The sequence below is a fragment of the Haliaeetus albicilla genome, chromosome 5, assembly GCF_947461875.1.
Source record: "Haliaeetus albicilla chromosome 5, bHalAlb1.1, whole genome shotgun sequence".
NCBI lineage: Eukaryota > Metazoa > Chordata > Aves > Accipitriformes > Accipitridae > Haliaeetus > Haliaeetus albicilla.
The window spans coordinates 19,824,020-19,845,319 of NC_091487.1; the positions used below are offsets into that span (position 1 = coordinate 19,824,020).

Genomic DNA, 21,300 nt, shown 5'->3' on the forward strand with positions numbered 1-21,300 from the left:
TGCTGTCCGCAGCCCTAAGGCGGGCTGTGGGCTTTTGGCGGGCAATGTCTGACCCTGCATGGCCTGGCTCAAACGGACCAAGGCCTCCCCTTCTCCTTGGCTACTTGTATAGTAAGTGCGTTGATGTGCAACAACTCCTGATTTTCCTGGTGGGAGAGGGAGGAGGAGTAGGTCTAAAGATTCCTTGAGTCACTCGCACCTACTTACTATCCTGCACATGTAGGTGAGGTGAGAGGATTTCAACGCTGACAACTCAGAATAAGACTGTTGTTCATGGTAATGGAAAGTTTCATTGATAATATTGCTCACTGTTTTCCATGCTACCTTTTGGTTTGGGTGTTTTTTTTTTAAAGTCAAATACAACCTCAAATTCCTCATTTGTGCTAATCCTTGCACCTCGTAAATCCTTTACTAAGTGAGGCTTGAGTCCCTGTCCCAGTAGAGGTTTCAGAGCAGGAGGCCACAGGGCAGTCTCCCGCAGCAAGGGCTTTCTTACTTCAGTGGAGTCTACTGCACTATGTTTACTAGTTTCTTCTGAAGTGTTATCATAAATAATTAAAGCTAAACTGTGCTTGTTAAATAAATGAGGAATGCACATGTTCAGATGCATTATCTATGCTTTAATTGCACTCATTTGTTGAGGCCCTCCTCCCGTAAGGAGGCAGGAGCCTTCTGCCTGAATGGAGGGCTGTGGGAGCTGCAGGACCTGGGCTGAACTACTGGGCCCTCACTCGTTTGCCCAAGAATTTTTAAAGCACGTTTTTAGCGTCGTGGTGAACGTCATCCATTGCTGTGAGATGATGTTCCTGGAGGCAGGAGCTGTCCTTTTGCTACGGGCTTTAAAAATGCAGAGGAACTATTTCATGGGGTGAAACCTTTACAGAGGGAGTGTCTTACATCCAGGCTGCCATTCAGCGTGTACAGGACAACCAGGTGAAGCCCAGCGTCTCTCGCGTTTACAGCCGTGTAGGTTCGTGCTGCGCGCTTCACGGGGCACGCTGCCCGCGCGTGCCCCCATCAGCCTCCCGGGGGCTGGGCTGCGGGGCTCCCCGACGCGCTCCCCGCGCTGCCTCCTGCACGTGGGTTTCTGGTTGTTTTAATTTCTCCTGCAACCTTCTCGTGTGCTTTTAGTCCTTCCGTGCTTACGTAACACATACACGCCAATGCACATGCCGCATATGACCTCATAGGTCCCGGTTAGTGGCTGCTGCGCAGCTGTAGGCGCACGGGGCCCCTTGGGGTTCACCGATGTAGCATCCCTTTCAGAAAGCGATCCAACTTCATCTTAAAACTGGTTTTAACACTAATTGCTGCACAGAGTCTCACAGCCATCCTGATCAGTGATTTAAAACTTCTGGACTCAGTAACTCTATCTTCATTAGGAAGATCTGTTTTTATAATAATTGTCTCTAAAGAGGACCTGGGGGATTATTAAGAGATGGCATTCATTATCAGTAAAAATACCATGAAGAAATTTCCTAGACAAATGTTGATGTTCTGGATGTTGTTAATTTTTTTCCACAAGGAAACAGAATTTTATTTAAAAAGCATGATTATCTTAATAATTATCTTGAAAGCTAAATTGGATTTTAAGGCTTAGTCTGTGATTTAAGGCTTGGTCAGTGATTTCTAGGTGGTTGACACCTGCAGAGCTGAGCAGCTGGGAAAGACTAAGGCTGATTATTTGGGGGAAAAAAACCAAACAAAAACCAACAGAAAAAAGGGTGTGAAGGAAGAGGAGTAGTAGTGTCATTGGTAAGGAAAGGCTTTGGTAGGATTTGACATTCAGGAAGCAGGCAAAATTGGAGAGAAGTGAACTCAGGCAGCAGAAACAAACTTTGGAGCTGGGAGAATATGGCAGATGGAGAATAAAGGATTTTGGGGTGCTTGGTGTTTTTTTTTTAATAACTAGGAGGGTTACGAGAGAGTCTAGTAGCTAGAAGATCTGCTAGAAGACTGTGTGATGACTAAATAACTAGCAAGAGGACTCGCTGGTGGCAGGACTGAGGCTGGTAGGTGGAGGTGCGGTAAGGCTGCCCTGGCTTAGGAAGAGATGGGCAGAGCAAGATGATGAACAAAAGGAACCGGTGGCTGCTGAATTTCTGGAGGTTTTCTAACTTTACAGAAACCAGATTTGGTGCAGATCAAAAGGAAGAGCAATACACTGATACAAGGCAGCTGTGAGATCAGAGTCAGATGTCCGTCTCTACGGTCACCAAAGGAACACAGGTATCCCTAGATACTTCTCACAGCATCTAAAATGGTTTTTATTGAAAGACTTTTGTCTTTATAGAGGACGTGGTTATAGAGCAAGAGGGAATGAATAGATTTGCTTTTTTTTCTGTACCTCAGCTTTGCCTTCTTGATGTTTATTTTGGTTATTGTGGCTTCTGAGGCTTTTTGAATTAGTGCTTATTTCTTAAACAGAGTGCCTGTGAATGGTCCAGAATCTCATGTCCAATGCTGCAGAAAACATATTTTAGTGAAAAGGAGTAGGAAAGCGAATTTTCTTTGAGGAGATAAGTTTTTGAATGATTGTTTGTATCTGCATCTAGAAGAAAGGAAATGAGTATTTCTTATGGCAGCTGAGAGATGGTCATGAGGAAAAGGAAGCCATTATTAATTAATCATCAATTATTACTTTAATATTTATGTAGCACTGTGTGACTGGTGCCCCACAGGGAAAGAGGATCATCTCTCTGCTTGAGGAGCCTACATTCTAAATTTAACCATGGTGAGGGCTGCTCATGGCAGATGATGTGTTTTCATCATTCCCTGCTCTGCCTCAGCTTTTCAGTTGAATCCCATTTTAATTCCCCATCCCCAACAGAGGGGAGCCTGCGCTAAGCAGAAATGGCGAGATCAGAGTCTAAAAGAGCACAATCAATGCAGTAAACAGAGAGGCAGGATTATAGGTCTGATCTCAGAGTTATATCTTGCAATCCTTACCCAGAATTGCAATAATGTAAATAAAACCTTTCCAAGAATAAAGAGTGCAGGATTCGGTGCCAATTTGGAGAGACCTGCCCTTCCTGGGCCCTCAGACTGGGGTCCAAGTAAAGTTTGGTTTGGTTTTTTTTTTTTTTTTTTCCAGAGTCTTTAAATTGACACACTTAATGGTGAGACCTGGCCTGCAGGCAGCAATACTGGATGTTTCTCTCACAGATGTTTGCCCTGACCTTACCTCTTGCTGAAGTCCCATTCCTATTTCTGTGCTTTGAAGCAATTGTTTCTAGATGCTGTGCCTGTACCTGATACTACGCTCAGCTGGCAGCAGTCAGCAGCGTAATGAACTCTGATAGATGTATTCTGATAAAACCCATGTATTTAGTTTCTAGTAATTAGCTGATACATCACAAGGGTTGTATTGTAAGGAGGTAGTTCTGCGAAGTGTCAAACTGAACTCTTTGATTTGAAGAATATGTGTATGTGGCAGCCCACTTGAAGTAGAGTGGATTTGAAAGGGCAACTGAAAATATGTAATACTGAGAGAAACCAATGTTTATGTAAAGTACCTATCATTGTCAAAAGTGTGGTGTAGTGGCTAGAACAGAAAATGGGAGCCAAACAGTCTAGGGTCTATTTTTGGCTGCAGCATATCTGTACTGAAGTCAAATTAATTGGAGCTAAATACAGAAGTGTTTCCTTATATAGGATTTTTGATCTACTTTCAGAACTCTGTAACAGGGATGTGCTATTTTGTTTTTCTAGAGGATGATCTAAAAGCATGGAAGGAAGTTGCTGTGTTTTCGTATTAATGTATGCAAGATTTTTCCATAAGCATCTGAGTTAGCATCAGACATATGACTTCTGTGCTATGATGAATGAATGTGTGGAAATCTATAGCTATTGCCAGATACCAGTCTTGATCAGAAATCTGTTTGCTTTACTGAAATTTTGCATAGATATTTTTCCCTGTCAGGTGACCTATTTAAATACAAGAAATACTGTATAACAGTCTTACAGAAGTTTCAGGGCAGAGAATCCCTCTTCTGCAGTGTAGAAGCCCAGGACAAAAAGACAAGTTTTCATTTATTGGTACGTTTTCCTTTATTTAAATAAAAATTAATTTTTTGAATGTGACTTTTGCTTGTTAAAAAAGATCCTTTAAAAAAACCAAACCAAAACAGTCTGTTGTCTCCAGGGGCATGCCTGTGTAGTGCTCTGTAAAGGTATCCTAGTGCTGTCTGAAGGTATCCCATTGAACTGCAGAGGAGCTCTCTTGAAGAAGTTCATCTACCTGGACTGTGAGTTTATCTTTGTGCTAACGTGGGGACATTGCTTACAGGACGTGCCATAGTTTGGCTGTCCCTACACTGTACCATGCAGGGGGTAGCAGATATATCCTTAGAAATTACCACACCAGAGGATGTTGTGATTCCCCTTAGTTTCAACTAGCTTCCAAATCTAGATGATTGCTCATATGTGCTCCCAAGAGTGGAGGCTTGCTAATAGTTACGGAGAAGAGACAATTTAAGCATATGGGAAGTGGACTCTGCAGAAACATGTTTTGGCAGTGGTTTCATCCTCTGGACTGGCTCGGGCCTCCATCGTGCTGAGTGTGCTCTCTCAGTCTGCACAGAGCTGGGCACGTCCCTTTTGGGGATCAGTACCTCTGTCGTGATTTAACCCCAGCCAGCAACTAAGCCCCACACAGCCGCTCACTCACTCCCCCCCAGTGGGACAGGGGAGAGAATCAAAAGGGTAAAAGTGAGAAGACTTGTGGGTTGAGATAAAGACAGTTTAATAGGTAAAGCAGAAGCCCCGCACACAAGCAAAGCAAAACAAGGAATTCATTCACTGCTTCCCATCGGCAGACAGGTGTTCAGCCATCTCCAGGAAAGCAGGGCTCCAGCACGCGTAACGGTGACTTGGGAAGACAAACGCCATCACTCCAAACATCCCCCTGCCCTCTTCCTTATTCCCCCAGCTTTATATGCTGAGCATGACGTCCTATGGTCTGGAATATCCATTTGGTCAGTTGGGGTCAGCTGTCCCGGCTGTGTCCCCTCCCAGCTTCTTGTGCACCCCCAGCCTGCTCGCTGGTGGGGTGGGGTTAGAAGCAGAAAAGGCCTTGACTCTGTGTAAGCACTGCTCAGCGATAACAAAAACATCTCGGCATTATCAACACTGTTTTCAGCACAAATCCAAAACATTGCCCCATACTAAATACTCTGAAGAAAATTAACTCTATCCCAGCCAAAACCAGCACAACCTCCTAGGAGCAGGACCTAAACCAGTACTTGCAATGCACAGTCCTGAAATAATTCACAGAAGAATCTGTATAACAGGGTGTGTTACCATCTCGTCCATGTGAGTTAGAAATTAAAAGTAGAGCTATCAGAGGGGGGGGAGACACCGATTCAGTTGTCTGTGTTGCTGTCTCCTGCCTGCTGCGCAGCAGGACGGGCACAGGACTAACAGCAGCCACAGACAGTTTGGCTGTACTGGTTTGTGTAATGGCTGAGGGCCAAATATACCCAGGGTCATGCTCATTTCTGTGCAGGACGTTGCCCTTAGGCAAGACAAGCATCTTGTAAGATGAATATCCTGCTATAACTGCCCTCCCCTCTCACAGGAGTGCTGTGTCAGTGGGGAGAGACAGGCAAACCTTTAGGCAGGGCTTTAAAATGACACTTTTCAAAGTACCTGAAGGCTGTAGCTATACTAACTTCACTGAAAGTCAATTAAAAGTCAGTGAGACTTGGGCTCTTAAATCTTTCCAGTGCTTTCCTTACAAGTTAACATCAGTACTTGAAAATCTAATCTGTTGGCTATGCCTCCATTGCACCATCCATCTGAGGATCTCTAATCAAAGCTGTAAATATCTATAAATCTGTAATACCCTATGAATTCTCTATATTGACTTGAGTTTTGGGATGTTTACTGTATGAGTATATTGATTTAGGTTAATAGGAAAAATAACCCAGTCAGTAATAAAAGCTGATGGTAAATCACTTTTCCAGGAGCGCGGTTCAGGTGGGTGACGGGCAGTATGAGGATGGAAGGATCCTGCAGGCAAAGGCTAGCAAGTTGGCATGAGTGGCTTGTGTGGCCAGTCCTTCCCTCACTGTGGCGAGGGAGAGTCCAAGGGAGAGCAGGGTCTCCTCAGGAGCTTGTGAATGAGTCAGCTGTAGCCATGTAACCGTCGGGTGACACAAGATACCACCTGCCCGCTCTTCTTTATCTGGCTGTTAAGTAACAACCTGAATTTAAAGGAACTGTTGTTACTGCTGTCACAAGCCTCTGACAGAAGTCCAGTGGAGTCCTCGCAGTTTGTTAGATAAACAGGGTTCATGCTCAGGGTGCTGCTTCTCAGGCCTGCCTCTCACAGTGGGAGCAGCTGCAGGATTGTGCCCCAAGAAAGCGAGTGATGCCTCACACCCAAGGAAGGTGCCAGCAGAACAGCAGAGGTATCACTAACTGCAGCACACTTCACCTGTATCCCATGCTCATGGAGGGAAACACCCGTAGGTTATCCCATCCAGCAGCTGGTATGGATCTGTACCATTTTGCCTGAAGCCATTCTGTAGACTGCAGGGAAAAATATTAGCGATCCGCAGGAAAAGCCAGGCTGCCTGACATGGATGTAATGTTAGGCTTAGCCGCAAGACCAGGAGCGGCAGAATTTGTAACCGGAGTATGTTTTTTCTCATCAAGCTCCTTGGGATGTTAACTCACATTGTTCTAACTCAATCTCTTGTCCTTGTGGTTTATAAAGCAAAAGAGCTTTTTTGCCCTGTTAATTTCCTGAAGCACAGTGTATTGCTTTCTTGTTTTAAATAAAGCTCCTGCTCTATTTTTGAATAACATAATGAGTGAAAAATGGCTTTATCCATCCTGGTGGCAGGACAGCAATTTGTTACGCTGCCAGCTGGAGGACCTGGATCAGAAACAAATTTGGGTTCCCAGGCTCTGTGCCAGAAGAGCTGAGACATATTTTTGAGGTGATGTGCTTGGACTCTAGAGGGAGATTGTTGACTGAACTGAGCTGCTTTCAAAAACATCCTGCCAGCTGAGCTGCAAAACACTGCTGGTCTTTGCCTCAAAATGGACAGGTCTCCTGCCCTGCACTGTGCACGGCAGTTAGGAAGTGCTCCCAGGAGCTGGAAGCACAGGTGAAGAATTCAGGATACTTTGAGCAGAAATTAAGTTCCTGCATGTATGTTCACCCTATTTATCAGTTATTATTATTGCATGGATCCAAGCACAAGGAGGTGATGTGTAATAATGAGTGCAGGTTGTTGGAGCAGGGGTTGCCCTTTTCACATGAGGCCAGAGCTGAAACTTGAGTACAAGATGATGCAAGGCCATTGCTTCCCATATCACCACCCTGGACTTGACATAGCCCCATGCCACTCTTTGAAAGCGCTCTCTCTCTGTCCCTTCCCCATAGCCCTTCCCACCACACTCCACAGTCCTTCCTTATCTCCCAGACCATTTCCACCTTGGCCATGCTCCTGCTGTCTTAGGCAGGTGCCAGGTGTAAGCCAGAGGCTGCAACTTGCACTGGACCACCCCAAGAAGTTTGGTAGCTCTGAAGCTGCAGCTTTTTTAAAGGACTGAACCTGCATAGGGCCTGATCCATTACAGCTTGTGTTTGTGTGAGGCAGTATCTTCCAGCTGCTGTTCTCTCCATGGATAAAGATATCGTCAGCTGGAATGATCTGCTTCCACATTTTGTATGGACATATTAAGTGCTTGGAAAAGCTCCAGGTACTTAAAGAGAGACTATAAAGGGAAAACTACAGAGTGCGACTACAAGGGAAAGCATGTTATTAGGACCATGTTATTGAAAAAGCACACTCTTTTCTCTTATCTGGGTAGACACAGTATTGATAATTATGACTATGATTAGATGGTCATTGATGGGTATGTTTATGTATTATGTTTTATTGTTAATGTATACCTGTAGTTACTTCAAAGAATGAAATGCAGAATTAAGCATATTAGTAGCAATGTCTGAGCACTAGAAAGGCACTATAAAATCAAGAGAAGTCTGCATAGACGTGAGTCACATGTCCTAGATATACAGTAATTATCATAGTACAAGAAATAGAGCTTTCAAGTAAAGCTATCAGGTGGCAGGTTTAAAGCAAAGGAAGAACTTTTTTCACACAGTCAATAGTTAAAAAGTGGAACTGCTTGCTACAGGCTGTTGATGCTGAAGCTTACATGAACCTTTTTTAGACAAGGTGATAGAAAAAAAAGTATCTTTGGGTTTATAGCATACCATAGCATCTGATCGCATTTAAGCAGCAGGTCTCTGGAAGTACAGGAGGATGCTGCAGAGTATCACTGTGCATTTGCCCTGCCTCTTCCTTAGGACATGGCTGGATGTGGGCAAGAGGAGCTTTGGTCTGACCAGCTTCTTCAGCTCTAACAGTAAAGGTTAAATGGGAGTTATGTGACAGGGACGTAAGGGGAGAAATAAAGGTAGAGGGTTGGATGCTGATTTAGTTAGCACTGGCGTAAATCCAAGGGTGCAATCAAATAGTGCAGGAGAGCCACAGTGCCCTGGGGTACCTGAGAGTAGCTTCAGCCCACCTCCCTAAGGACTCTGCAGGCACCAGTATCACACTTCCCACTCAATAAGGCAAGCACAGGCATAAATTTCCATCTGGGCACTTTCAAGATCTTATTCCATCTGCCTGACCTATGAAGGAACTCTGCTCAAGTGGAACCCGTTAATTTCAGTAAGAACCCCCTTTGGGTACTTGACAACCAAAATCCCAGTCTTGAAGAGACTTGGAGCACATACTTGCCATGGCATGCATGCACACACACACACCTCCCTGCACACACGTGCTTGCTCACTCATGGAGATTAGCTGCTCGACAGGGGCCGTTCTGCATGTACAGAGGGGTTCGCGGATGCCAAGTCAGCGTGTACAGGTGCGTTAGGAGAGCCATCAACAAAATCCAGTGAAAGTCCGCAGTCCTCCAAATCCAGCGGTGGGCACCTAAGTGGCCAAATTTGCCTTATTGTCCTCTTGTTTCCCTGTTGTCTCTTGAACTTGGCTGATTTTGATGCAGAGACAGTTGCTCTTCCTTTGCTTGCTCGGTACCTTACACCACAGGATCCTGGTCCACAGCTAGGGAGCACGTGCCAGGGTTACTCTCCCAGAGCAGCTCATGCGCCAGGGACCCCTCCCTGCGCTGGATTTGTGGGGAGTCTCCAGACAGAGAGCGTCTTTAGGCCCAGTTGCAGTCCTATGCTTCATGCGTGAGTGCAGCATGCCGCTGGCTCCCTAAATCTGATGGGTGTCTATGAGAATCCAGAGTCAACCATGGCTGTGTACAAGGAGTGTGCAAGACCAGCACTGTAGCAGAAGGGCAAGTAGTAAGTTACGGATGGCAGTGCTTGTTCTAGCCCATTCGTTTTACCTTCTCCACTATTGCAGAAGTTGTGATAATAGGTAGACGTAAGTAACAGTAAGGGTGATACATGTATTCTCTGGCCTCATCTGGCCAGCGTTTATGGACTTTTTCACTCTGCAAAGCTGTGCTCTCCCACTGACCACCCTGTAATCACTGGAGCATATAAATGTTAGCTTTCTTTGGATTGGGACCTGTGCGTGGTAATGGATGAGCAGAGAGGCAATTTCATACATAAGGAGGTGAGTATTGTGCAATTCAAAGAAGCCACAACTTTTCGTTTGAGTTGAATATGTGAATTTTTTGCTTTATGAACATCTGAATTTGCTGATTTCTGGTAAGAAATTCTACACTTTGTTGTAACGGTATGACCAAAACGCAGAGAAGTGCAACCTTCCTGACAGATGGGCACACACTGGGGTCTTGAGAACCATGAGATTGTGTGGTTTGGAGAGCTGAGAGGAAGGAGGAGTTGCAGGAGCAGTTTTCCAGTAGAGGTAACAGCTGCACACGGCTTTGGATTGGGCTGAGGTTGCCCTGGTACCTAGTGTCATCCAGCTGCCTTCACCTCAGCAACATCAGCTGGCCTCAAAGTGGTGGTGAGGATTACCCGGTTGGCTGGTGCTGGCTGTGCACCCTACCCATGGCATGGGAGTCTCGCATAAATTTGCTGAGACCGGTGTCTCGGGGACCCCCCCCAGGTGAGCTCTTAGGTCAAAGCCATCCAGGGCACCCTCAACAATAGTAGCATTGACCAGTCAACAGATTCTTTGGCAGTTGTAGCCAAGTGTTGGCTTTGTTGCACGCAGTTAAAAGCTGTACCGTCAGTTTGTTTGCTCATCCTCCTCCAGATTGGGCATTCCTCTGATTTTGTAGCCAACTGTAGGTTGCTTTTATTTGGACCAAATCATGCCTTGCAGCAAAACTGACATCACTGCTGGGCCTCGTTAGGGAAATGAGGAGCAGGGTGTGGGGAGCTGGCTGCAGGAAGCACCTCCGTTTCCCACCACTGAACCGGGAGGTGAACTCCGCTTGCCAGACAGGTTAGTGGGGTCCAGCATGTGACGGGTTTCAAAGCAGCCCTTTGCCAACACCCTTCAGCTACAAGAGGCTCAGGAATCTTGTCAGGTGGAGAGCTTTTGATAAGTTAAGACTTGCATGCTATGTGGTGTAGGCTGCTCTGTTGCTGTCTTGTGTTAGTTGGGGGATTTGTTTTTTTTTTTTAATCATCATTTTAAAAAGCAGTACTAACAGGGCAACAGGGTTTCTGTGCATCTCTGGTAAATTCAGAATCCTGGATGTAAATAAATGAAGACCAATCACATGGTTGTCGCTAGGTAGTAAAGTCCTTTTCTTCAAGTAGTGCAGAAGTTCTTACTCTGCTTAGTTACAGCACTTCCAGCTTGGAAGAGAGTGATTAGTAAAATTGCAATGGTTATTTAATTTGCAAACTTCCTTTTTTTTTCTTGTGTTTTGATATCACTATGATGTTGCCTTACATCTCCCACACTTTACCTTGTCTTATACCTTACACAGTGACTGGACTTTAGCTATGTAATTCCTGGCTTTCCATTTTATCTAGTTGTTTCCAACCTTTGGAGTTCGATTGTGTAACCAGAGGTGTGAGTAACGTTTTTCCACTGAAGATCAGACACATGTTATATAAGACAGTGTCTTTAATGTCACTTTGTAGTTGCTAGTTCAACATGCAGCAAGTTACTGAAGTTAATTTGTAAATATTGTGAGCAATTTATCTTCCAAAGAAAAGTACTGTTTGAAGAGAGCCAGTGCCTTTTCCAGCCACCCCAGCAGCAAACACCACCGTTTGCGCTGCTAACATTGAACTATAACCTGTCTCTTATTTCACGCTAAACAGGATAACAAAAGCATTCTTAGAAATGGGCTGTTTCTAAACATATCAGAAGCTTGTTTCAGTCCAGCACCTAAAAAAATGAAAAGAGTGTTTTTAAAGTCCTCTGTTTTCATTTTGGCACAAATCGTAGGTGTTCACAGAAGTATCAATAAGCACAGGCTCTGGAGATGGGCTGCTTCTCATTAAACATGCATGTGCCGTTGTCTTCTTACTTCTTTAGACCCAGTCTTCATTTTGAGGTCAGACTTTAATTTCTGAAGAATGTAGTTTAAAGCTATTTATAGCATTTCGCGATTACCTGCAACTACTAATGAAAAAGACTTGACAACAGAGAAATAAATACGTAGCAGCTGCAGCTGCTTTAACTTTGCTAGAGGTAGTAAAAAAGAAGGCCTAAATATCGCAGTGAGTTTAACAAGGGGGCAGAAGCAAGTGAAGTGTCTGTTTGATCGCAAAAAGTTTTACAGGCAGAAGCCGGCAACACAGGAGGCTCCGGATCCCTGTATTTAAAGTTTACTTTGCAGTTTGTCTTGAGTGGGGTCAGTGTTGTAGTGAATAATTTATAGGCAGCATGAATGAGCTCATTAGTCACCTTTTCAGAGCTTAAATGAGTTTTGTGGTTGTCATTACATGGGCCTTCTGTTCAACGGCACGGCAAAAGGACGGCTCAGCGGCTGGCTGGCTTGTGGCAGGACAGCCTGTCTCCTTCCAGCCTCAACTGGCCTTTGTCTTCTACTGAAACCCCTGCTCTGCTGCGCAGTGCTGGTCCAGTAACCTGCAGGGGTTTCTCCAGCGATAGCTTTTTTTTTTTTTTTTGGTTATATGTGACGTTTGGTTTGATACTGTGCTGTTTTCATGTTGTATTTCTTTTTTCCATTATGGAAAAAAATACTGAAGATTATGGGACAAATGATGTGGAATAAGTAAAACGCTCTACCTATGTAGAAGCAATAAAAAGGATTTTTCTCCTCAAATGTGCTTCAAAATTTTGTTATAGCCATAGCATTTTTTTGTCCTTGAAATGTTTGTGGACGTGCTAAACTGTGCTGGAACTAGCTGAACCTTAGGAGGAGACATAACTATCAATGTTTACAGGACTGCAGATTTAAAGAAAAAAAAATTCCCAAGATAATTTCGTAGTGCTTTGGCTGCTAAGGCCCACTCTGTCCTTGGGGCATCCTTGTGATAAACCTGTGGAATGAGAAAATTGCCTGCAAAAGATCTGTGAGGTGTCAGATGGGCAGTACCCAGATGTCTGCAGCTGTTAACTGAAGTTACCTGTTGCCAAAAAGACTAGAGCAGTGCCAAAAGACCTGGCATAAATTAATGCCCCAGTGGATAAGTCAGACCATAATCATAATGAACTTTTGTCACCATGGAGAAGCCAAAAGCTACTTGGGGACACCCACCTCACAGGACATGAATCTGGCAGCCAGGGGGTGGTTCTCTGGCCATAACTGGCAACCGAAGTTGCTGCTGGGATGTGGGTAATTTAGTTGTGCTTTTTTTCTGTGCCAGCTTTCCTCCTTCTTTCCCAAATCTCGCTTACCTGCTCTGCCTGGCAGCTGCTCTCAGGTTCAGCCATGGAGCCCGCCCCACCTGTGGCTGTGGAGGGGAGCACAGGACAGCGCAGAAGCTTTCTGCAGATGCTACTGACTCTTTTTAGTCCTCCCACTGCACTTTTTCATTGCTTTCCATTCCTTGCTCCCTGATGCGTTTGGTAGGCTGGTATATAGTACTGAAAACACACCAAGGATAAAAGTCTGCTTAATCATTTTATGACATTTTGGTTGTTTCCCCAAACCTGCATCCTCTCAGCATCCCTTCGCAGACACAACTGTAGGTCAGTCTTGCTTGTGCTTCATCACTGCATCACCTCATACAGGCTCTTGTAGCTGCCTCTGCGTTGCCACAGTCTGGGAATCTAGACCCACATCTCACAGGATTTCCTCCGGGAACAGTGTTCAAGAAATGTACAGGAAGAGTAGTGCCGAGTGCTAAGTAGAGGAAAGCACCCTGGAATATCCTGTGCTACAAAGAGCTGGAAATCAAGCTGGGACTCGGTACAGTCGTGGCTAGGAAATCCACCTGGCGCAAACAAACGGTCAGAGGAGAATAATCGCTTACTAGCTCTAGTGATAGCAAATTGTGTTTAGTGTCAGGTCGCGAGATCCTCAGTTGAATGAGATGTGAACACAAACTTCACTACCTGTGAGGTCCTGTTGCAACTTAATTTTGCGTGCATAGATGCAAAAATAAAGGACAAACTCCTGAAGTCTGATGAAATGAACAGCTTGTATTCAGGAAAGCTGAGGCAGGACTTCAGATGTTGTCCAGAAAGAATTTTGTCTTAGTTTTAGAAATTAAATTTGGCAATACTGTTTGGGAACTTTATAAAAGAACTTGGTTCTCTGTTACAGTTTTCCCCCAAACTTCTGATCTTTACTTCTGTGCAGTGTTGGCTGCTGTTTTTCCTCCACCTTGCTTTTAAGAACAAAAATCCAGTTGATTTCTGGTTCTGCTGATTACTTGTAAGTTTGACTTCAGCTGCCAAATGGTGAATACTAATGTTGAGATAACTCCAGGCCACATTTTGCAGCATTACACCTGTACAGCAGATAGCAGAGTCCAGGCACCAAACCTCAGAAAACAGTTCTTTCTTTTTTCAGCCTCTTCAAACACTGCAACAGTACCAGAAATACTGGCTTGTATTGCAATTAATGTTCCAGCTGTGCTAGGTTAGGTGTGATTTCAGACCAATATAGCCATTATAGCAGAAGACTCCAGTAAAGATACGTTTATCCCAGCAACATTTTGCTTTTGCTTCTGTCCTGGTTTTGGCTGGGATAGAGTTAATTGTCTTCCTAGTAGCTGGTGTAGTGTTATGTCTTGGATTCAGTATGAGAAGAATGTTGATAACAGACTGATGTTTTCAGTTGTTGCTAAGTAATGTTTAGACTAAAGTCAAGGATTTTTCAGCTTCTCATGCCCAGCCAGCAAGAAGGCTGGAGGGGCACAAGAAGTTGGGAGGGGACACAACCAGGACAGCTGACCCAAACTGGCCAAAGGGCTATTCCATACTGTGTGACGTCATGTCTAGTATATAAACTGGGGGGAGTTGGCCAGGGGGTGCAGATCGCTGCTCTGGGACTGACTGGGCATTGTTTGGTGAGTGGTGAGCAATTGCATTGTGCATCACTTGTTTTGTATATTCCAATTCTTGTATTATTATTATTGTCATTTTATTATTATTAGCATTATTATTTTCTTCCTGTCTGTCCTATTAACCTGTCTTTATCTCAACCCACAAGTTTTACTTTTTTTCTGATTCTCTCCCCCATCCCACTGGGTGGGGGGGGTCTGAGCGAGCAGCTGCGTGGTACTTAGCTGCTGGCTGGGGTTAAACCACAACAAAGTGTTCCTACAATAACATCGTAAATGTGCCTACATCATTTCATAAAGGTACTATTTCATAAAAACGCTGGATTTTATTGTAAGGAATGCATTATATTTTAGCCTGTGAAACAGAAATGCTGTAGATACTTTTGTTTGCTTGCACTTCTGACAAAGCTTCATATTGGTGCTCCTTTTCTCACTGATTCAGTTCTGTTTCTGTTGGGTTTCGCCAGCTGGCGTAAATGAGAACTTGAAGAATAATTAAATGAAAGGCTGGGAAAATGCTTTGTAAATCTGATTCCATGGTCTCAAGTGAGTAAGCAAAAGATAGATCTCCTATCAGTAAGCTGGAGTAAGCTGGGCCTTCATTGCCTGTGCAGCTTGTATCTTTCTAGTGCTTGGGGTGGGAGAAGAAAGGGGGAGTGCGTGCTTGTAGAAGACATGGGGCAGGAAGGCAGGGTACGGACTGCGCTCGGAGCAGCTGCGAGGCAAGAGCTGCTCTTTTTCATGGAGCGAGGCACTGTTTGTCATCCGGGTTAGGTGTGTTACCTCTGTATGAGGCAGAGACTCCGGCTGTTCGGGTGGGAATTCAGATATGGCTGTTTCTCTGCCCCAAAAGTGGGCATAGCGCAAACAACAAAACCAGGCTGGTCTGGTGTGGTTAAAAATAAAAAAGTGTTGATGCTGCAGGTTCTGTATGAGGGACTGGAGAAGAACGCTGGGAACAGGAGTTGTGAAAGAGGAAACACGTATTGTATTCACAATTTAGTTTTTAATAGTGCCTGAAGGTGTTCATCGTGCTTCTGCTCTGTACAAGGTTACATCCATTACCTCAGAGAAAATAGAAGTTTTGAAATGGCAAAAGTGATGGGGGACGCCATTCTGCATGGGGGAAGAATGGGAGCAAAACGAGATGGCCAGGGTACCGTGTGAGAGCCTGACATGTGTCCCACTATGAGGGTCTGATTGCTGATCACAAGGGGCAGCAGCCCTGTCCACTTCCATCTTTGAAAGGTACCCTGCACATCAGGACCCTTTCAGAATTGGGAGGTTTTTGGGTACAGCTGCATGTCAAATTATAAATCCTAATGAGCAAGCTTAGTTGGGAAACTTGCAACAGACCTCAGGGAAGAAATCTGACTCTGATGTAGAGAGAATAAACATTACAAGGATGCCAGTCAAGGAAGACATTATAATTGGAGATCAGGTTAGGAATGGGGGCTTAAAGGTGAGGATAAAAAGTGCAGGTCTCTTGAATGGTGAGACTGGTGAGGTCAGAGGGCAGAAAGTAGAAATATTTAGCAAGGTCATGTGGCATGGTCATAATACTAGCAAAGGAAGATGTTCCCAGCAGAGATGGAAATGGAGGGGGGAAGATGAGCTTTGGAGGGTTGATAAAGAGCCCATGACCCTTGCTGTGCTCATGTGCTCGATGGCTTGTGGGACGTTATCAGGGATTCCAATCTAGAGGAGGATAAGAGATAAAGGAGCATAGGGCGATGGCTGGAAATCCTCATTAAATAAGATGCTGCAACATCTGCAGTTGGTATTCTGAAATCTGAGTGGAAAGATTAGAGTGTTGTATATTAGCCCACAAGGCTAAAGTGCAGCTCTGCACTGTTGGTACTTCTAATCGGCCTTCGGTACGGCAGATACTTCGCTCTTGATGTACAAACAGTTTTCATCTGTCAGCATTGCAAATCTTCTGCTAAATGAGTTAATATTATTCCTGTCTTAGAAATGGGGAAATTGACACCCTAATAAATTTGGTCGCTTGCTTAAGATTACAGTGAGCTACTTGATGGTCATACGTCAGATGTTCTGCTGCTGCTGTAGTCTCTAAGCCAGCAGTTAATGATCTTTCAGTGGTGCCGTGTTAGACAGTATTCTCCTTTCTTAAAGAAGTTGTATTAAGTATTCCAGCAAAGAGTCAGAAGCAGCTGGGGGACAGTCTTCCCAAGAGGCAAGATACCGGTGTTTACCTCACTGCTGGTGTTTTACTGCTCTGCAAGCCAGCAGCTCCGGTTGCTGCTGAGCGCAGGGGTGAGTGGGAGCCAGCGAGAGGCTGCCCCGCACCGCTGCCCCACGCGGGGTGCCTCAGCCGGGAGCCCCGCGCCAGCCCTCCGACCCGGCATGCAGTCTGTCCCCCTGCTCTCCTAGGCTTCTGTGTCACCCGCTGCTGGCCCCTGCGCTCGATCACGCTGGCTTTTCTGTCTACACGGCAAATGTCTCGCAGCGGTCCTTCACTGTAATCCTTAGAGTGTGCTCTGGGGAAACTCCTACCCACCACGGAAAAGGCATAAAACTCTGGAACTGATCTTATCCACCCATATCGATGGGGAATTTGGCACTAACTCTGAACAGAACTGAGCCGTGTACCTGAACAGGACGCATACCTAATGCATTCAAGGTGTAATATTCTTTGCATGCTATTCTGCATCTCAGGAGGCTTCCCCCTTCTCACTTCAGAAATACTTCTCATTAGCTGAATTCTTCTTGGTAGTCTGTTCTAAGACACTTGACTTTTACAGGTGATGATAAATGTGATAAATCTCCTTGCTTGCTGATAAAGAGAAGTGTTGATTCACTCAGAAAAACGTCTGAAGCATTTGGAGTAAATCCAGGTGGGTGGAGTTACGACTTGGTAATTTAGTTTGGGTTTGAAATCAAACGGCCATGAGATAAGAACTGTGTAAACTAATGGTCTGCTGACTGCTGGAGTGCTAGGGCTGGTGGAGTCACAGGGCAGGGTTGCTGGTGGGTAACAATGATAGTCTGCTGCCTGGTAGGTATTCTTCCCATTCTTCAATCTAGCTGCTGGCCTGTCTTCTTGAAAATATGCAAGAATGTGAAATAGCAGTTCACTGGGTAGGGGAGGGTAAGCTATCAGCAAAAGGTCTTAGCGAGTTATGACAGGAATTTCTAGTTCGAGAGAACCAAGGAAATGCTTTTCAGCCCTGCGCTTTGAGAATGAGTTAGTTGCCACTCTTGTCTAAAAATGTGAATTTCGCAAGTGTCAGAGAGATTAAGAGAGGTAACCTGTGCCTTGGGAAATGACTAAGTACGGACACAGACATGCAGGAGGATACAGTGGTGATCCTGGTTAAGCAGGATAATATCGACTGTGTGGGCCAGCACAGTATTCCTGCAAGGTCTCAAGACAGCTGTCCTAACTTTTCTGAATAAAATGGCTAAAATGCTTTTCTTCTTGGCTTAGGGATAACTTCTGTGTCCAGGGCTGCACTGGAAAGGATCTACCAATACACCTGTATTTCTAACTCATACTATGTTGTTCGTACCTTTCTGCAGCAGACCTTCTCTAATACTGAAAGGAAAATTAATTTTGAAGTGTGCTAAATCTGCAAGCCTCGTTTGCCCAGAGTGGAAAATCCTTGATTTTTGTGGATCGGCTACGAAACAATTTCGTGTCCTTGTTTTGCGGGTGGACAGCCATACCTTAATTCTGTGCTGCGAATCGCTGAAGCTGCTTGAGGTCAAGCATGCTGCATGTGGGAGACCGTACGTTTAACTAGTGCTGTCTAGACCGGCCAACTTTTTTTAAATCGAGTTAGTTCCCTCCAATTCATTTAACCGACGGCAAGTGTTTCTTTTTTACTCGGGTTAATACTGGTTATGTCAAGGTACGGTAGCAGAGGAGAAGATGCACCGTTCTTCCCAATTAAATCGGGCCTTACTTTAAAGCACATTTCCTTAGACTAAAGAAATAAAGTGGGTTTTTTTCCTGGGCAGTCATTGGCGATTTCTGCAGCGTGGTTCCCCCCCGCCCCAGGCGAAGACAGGCCCTCCGCAGAGGCCGCGGTTTCAGGATGCGCTGCGGCAGCAGCAGAAGCAGAGACCCTTGCCTTACCCCCGCTCCTTGCTGCCCGCAGGCCTGCCCTCCTCCCCTGCCCGGCCGCCTCTGCAGGACCTGCCTCGGGACGGACGTGCTCGAAGCTGCCTGCCGGGCTCCCCTCGCACCGGAGGCTCGAGCCACGGGTCCCTGCAGGTTTTGCCCCTCGTGGGCAGGAGTTAACTGCCCGCCGGGAGATGCGCGGGACGGAGCCCGCCGTTTCGGCGGCGAAGGATGTCTCCCCTGCTCCTGCCGAGGGGGGAGGGGGAAGCGAGGCTCCGGCGTCTCGGTCTTTGGACCTCCGGGGCTTGGCGGTGCCTTCAGCGGCCACGGCGCAGCTGATCGCAGTTGAGCCGCGGCCGGTCGCTCTGGCCGGGCCTCCCGCGGCCGCCAGGCCACGGGCGGGGGCAGAGACTCGTACAAGTGGGAGCGCCGCCGCCGCCGCCGGTGCGGGCCGGCAGCGCTGTCCGTTCTCTCCGCACCGCAGACTCGTCCCCGGGCGCTTCCCGCCTTCCTCCCGACCTCGGAGACCCGCCCGCCCCAGGCAGACGCCGCCGGCCCGGCGCGACCCCGACGCCGCGAGGCCCGCGGCCCCCGCCCGCCCGCCTCGGAGGCGACCCCGCCGCCACGCCGGCGGGCGGGGGCCGGGGCGGGCGCGGGAGGGACCGCCTCCCGGCGGCGGGGGCGGGCGGCGGCGGGCGCCCCTGGGGGGCGGCGGCGGGCCGGGGTCCGTCCCCGCGGCCTGCCGTGAGGCGCGCCGCCCGCGCCGCCGCCCTCCCCCACCGCCGGCGGCCCTCCCTTCCGCGGCTTCTCCCGTCTCGGCTGGCCCAGCCCACGTTTTCCCTCTCTCCCCTCCCTCCCTGGTCATGTGTCGCCTTTTTTGTTTGCAGTGGAAACAATTTCTCGCTCTTCGGCTCGCACCGAGGCGGACCGCTGCCCGTCGGGAGCGCGGGGCGGGCGGGGGGGCGGGCGGCGGCCGGGCCCCATGCTGGCGGCGGTGCCCCCTGCGCCGGGACCCCCGCGGCACCCTCGGGGCTCGGGCTGAGGCGGGGGGCGCGCGATGCCCGGCTCCGTCAGATGAAAGTTTGCGCCACGGCCATGAAGGGACCGCGGTGAAACCGCCGCCCCCCCCGCCCCCCTCCCTCCCCGCCAGGTAAGTTGTTGTCGTCGTCGTTCGCGGGGATTGCGCGAGGCGCCGGCGGGCCCGGCCCGGCCCGGCCCCGCGCCACAACTTGGCCAGGAGTTGGCGCGCGGCCGCGGCGTGCGCGCCGCCGCGTCCCCGCCGAGCTCGGCCGCCCGCGCCGCGGGGCCGAGCCGCGGGGCCGCCTCCGGCCCGAGGTGGTCCCGCCGGGGGCTTCAGGGAGCTGCCGGGGCAAGGACTTCGGGACACGCTCACGCACACACACGCGCGTACAAAACAGAGGCTGGAGGAGGCGCCGCCCGGCGGGCCGCGAGCGGCGGGGCGGCCGCGGGGAGAAGTTGCCTTCCCGGCGCGGCGCGGCGCGGCCGGCGAGGGCCGGTGACATCTGGCCGGCATTGGAGGTATGCGCGCCGCCGGCCGCCCTCCCTCGCCCGCCCAGCCGGAGCAGTCCCAGTCTCCTAGCAACGCCATTGATTGGCTGCCGCGGCGGCCAATGGGCGCCCGCCCCCTGCTTTCCCTCCTCACCCCCCCCCCCCCCGTGCGACAAGTACGGTGGGAGCGCTGCGCGGGGGGGCCGCCCCGGTGCACCCCCGCCCGGGGTTGTTCCCTCGCCCCCCTCCGCCGCCGGGCCGCGGAGGCCCCCTCGGGCGAGCGGCCGCGTAGATGCGTGGTGGAGCACCCGCAACTGGCAGCGGATTAAAAATGTTCGCCCAACTGCGGGCTCTCATGTGACCGGCGCTCCTTTGTCTGGCGGCGGGGCGCCGCGGCAGCCGCCGCGGGCCTCGTTACCCCCCCCCCCCTCACACACACCCCCCGGGCGCAGCCACGGCCGGGCCCTGCCGTCGGGGCGGGCGGCCCCGGGCGCTCCTCCTCGCCCGCGGCGGCCCCGCCGGGGAGGCTGTCCGGCCGGGCTCCGCCGGGCCTCCCTGCGGAGGGGGCTCCGCGGGGCCGCGGCCGCCCGGTCACCCCCGGGGACCGCTGCCTGGAGAGGGGAAAAAAGAAAGAAAGGGGAAAAAAAGGGGGGGGGGGGTATGGTGTGATACGGCCCTTTGGGAGGATACTGGCAAATAAGCAAATTAAACAGAAAGAGAGCAGCATGTTGTCATAGCAACAGTGCAATTAAATTACTTTACTGTCAGCCATCATATAATTTTCCTGTTTAGAAGCTCATGGGATGTAACTTCCATTTGGAGTCAAAGTTGAGTGTGCGGCGTAGGTAGGCGATGCCGGTGCCCCTGGACGCCGGCGATACTCGTGTTTACCTTCTGGCTGTGCGGGACGCTGTTTTGAAAGCTAGGAAGTGGGACCTACGTAAGTTTGGCCTCCCGGTGTTTATATCTGCCTCGGTATTTTTTCCTCTTCCAGATACTTGTGTAAAACTACACATGTTCGCTGGGCTTGTTGGGTGATGGTGTGTATTAAGGGGCTTCTCTGCATAAAAGTTCTGTATGTTTCTCTCTTGGTAATGGCTGCTTTGGTGTAAAGTGTTTATAGGAAGACCCAAAGAACTTTCCTTTTTCATTTTTGCCCTTTTGTAACAGCCGAAATGAAGTCCATCGTTTCTCTTTCACTGAATGGCTATCTTGCTCTTTTTTTTTTCCCTGTAGATGGGTGGTTCATTCTGATGTTACCTGTAGTTTTTTTGCCCTTCGTTTACAGTATT

General features: G+C 48.3%; 1 protein-coding gene across 8 annotated transcripts in view; it reads left to right on the forward strand.

Annotated features, from left to right (window-relative positions):
* FOXN3 (forkhead box N3) overlaps positions 1-21,300 on the forward strand; it is a 217,365-nt gene that overhangs the window by 54,086 nt on the left and 141,979 nt on the right. The window contains exon 1 of one of the 8 annotated variants that reach the window (XM_069783665.1): positions 19,394-19,649. The exons of 6 other annotated variants lie outside the window; for them this stretch is intronic. The gene's annotated coding sequence lies outside the window, so the exon portion shown is untranslated. Of the gene's footprint in view, positions 1-19,393; positions 19,650-20,665; positions 20,949-21,300 lie in introns of those variants that run through there. One more of the 8 variants, XM_069783666.1, reaches the window with a different exon arrangement.